Raw genomic sequence first — 2,469 nt, 5'->3', positions numbered from 1 at the left:
CTAGAAACATCTTTCTACTTAAAGGTTGCAGACCTCCTGTTTTGGGTTAATCCAAGTCTAACTATTCTATTTTTTTTACCCGAGAATGTTTTGTTCTTGGTTTGATTTACACCACATCCTCATGCAACGCTGGTTCCCCGTGTTGTCAGTTCCAACTACAATCCCTGCTCCAATTTTATTCCTCCTCCTCCTCCTCCTCCTCCTCCTCCTCCTCCTCCTCCTCCTCCTCCTCCTCCTCCTCCTCCTCCTCCTCCTCCTCCTCCTCCTCCATCCTACTACCTGTTGGAGATCTCGCTCCCTACCTTTGTGTATTTCAAAGGCGTTGTCGGTTTCTGCCGGAAAGCTATTTTGAATCTCTATGTTGACCCTGTTAGATGATGCTAGAGTTCTTCTCTTTGATACCTGGTGCCTTTGGGGATAAACTTCTAGTTGCAGAATTTTTACATATTTTGGGAAATAGATGCTATTATTAATTCAATGCAACAGAGACGTCTCTGTCAATGAAGCTTCAGGAAATGCACAAAACCCTTTAGGTGGTCTTCCGAAGCACCGTCCTAGGTGATTGCTGGAAACGGAGGACGATGTTCAGTAATTTTGAGGTGATGTCCTAAAATTAGATATATTTCAGAGAGACAGTGAGAAAGAGATTGAGATGTCAACTCCTAACCTCTTTCTCATGCACGATGTGGCCATACCTATTTCCCACATTACAACTCCTAATCTGAAAAAAAAAAAAAAAAAAAAAAAAACTTAAGTCCTAACTTAAGAGGCCAAGGACTGAGTGTAAATTCTCTTTGGAATGTGCAAACTGTGCAGAATTTAAATGGCTTTGACCTTGGAGTATTTTGTTTGAGCCTCCAAACACTCATTTTGCCCTTGAAAGGGTTCTCAACTCTTCAGGGCTGTTGTTTTGCACTTGGTGAAGAACATCTTTTGAGCTCAACTCATTCCCAAAATATTTGGGAGAACCTGAACCCCATCTATCCCCCTAAGCCTATGAAAAGTTTTTCTTCTCCATAAGATACATAGTTCTGTTCCCCTTGGAACCATGAGTCACATCCAAGTTTGATGGGAGAACTTTTTCAGAATGGTGAGTGTGATACTACTGGAAAAGTGATGTTGCAGAACTAATATGACTAACATATTAGAAATCCAGAATGGATGGTAAAGTTTGAAAAGAAGGGGATGGATTTAAAGGGAATTCCTCACTTTTAGGACCTCAACATCATCAGCCATGGCTTCAAGATGATCTGTCCTTCTAAAACCAGGGGAGAATCTGGAGCAGAGAGCGATTTAAGGGTCCTGCTTCAAATAGAAGATATTTGAGAGTTATACTTAGGCCCTACTACTTGGCCCTCAAACTTGTTTGTGCGTTTGTGATTATAAAAGTATCTTAACGTGAGGAACATCTGGCTGATCTCGTCTGGGTTTGGCAGTTGAGTGGGGTCCAGGCTAAGTAGCACTTGAATGAGGAATTACCAGGGAAATTTAAAGATAAAAACCACGACAGTTGGCTAATGACAAGTTTGACTTGAAGGCTTTACCTGAAACTGTTGTTCTAGTTATAAAGGGGGGTTCTTGCTGGACTTGAATTCCACCCCCAAACCATGAGCCTTTTGGCCCTCATCTATGTGTGAAAAGGTGGGTCTTGCCATTCAACGGAAGTAAAAGTGAATTCTCTTTTTGGGGGACAAATGGAGGAGAAGGAAGCTGGTCAGCATCTGATCTGCGGTGGTCTGTGAAAGCTTCCTAGAAAACAATTTAAGAGCAGACTCCATACCTCTCGTGAAATCCACCTCACCTCCCAAACCAGCTGCTCTTTCCTAACTGGGCTGGATGTCCCCGGTGGCTGGGGAATATGGGTGTTGGACTCTTAACACCAACATGGAGGCTTGGCCAAATTGAAAAAGGTCACACTATGGTTGGGGGAGAAAGAAAGCCTTCTTTTTCAACTTGATTTACTTCTCTTTGGTGTTCCTGTTAAAGTTGCCTGTTGGGATTCATGAATCCCTGCTCCCCTGCTGTATGAAGGTTTAATGGAGATAGGGGCAAAAAAAAGTTTGGTATCCAGGCAGTTCTTGGAGCTGAAGTTATTTGGAAAAAAGATTAACACTATTAACACAATTCCTAATACTGGCTGTAGGACACAGTCTGAATCGCACCTAACTGACTTCCCAGCAGTGCCATCTATGGAATTACCCTTTGTTTGTACTAATTTTGTATGTTTATTAAAATAAAATTATTGCTTAAAAAAACATTTGGGGGAATAGTCTGTGTCTTTGTAAAGCTTGTTGTGCTTTCTTTCCTGCTTTGGATATGATGTCCCATTCTTCTTATTTAATATTTCTCAACCTTAGCAGCTTTAAGTTGCACAGAATAATAGAGTTGGAAGGGACCTTGGAGGTCTTATAGTCTAACCCCTTGCTCAAGCAGGAGACCCTATATCATTTCAGACAAGTGGCTGTTCAG

The sequence above is a fragment of the Crotalus tigris genome, unplaced genomic scaffold (genome assembly GCF_016545835.1).
Source record: "Crotalus tigris isolate CLP2741 ecotype Arizona unplaced genomic scaffold, ASM1654583v1 scf7180000024422.1470167, whole genome shotgun sequence".
Taxonomy (NCBI): Eukaryota; Metazoa; Chordata; class Lepidosauria; order Squamata; family Viperidae; genus Crotalus; species Crotalus tigris.
Note: the sequence above shows the minus strand (reverse complement) of the source record.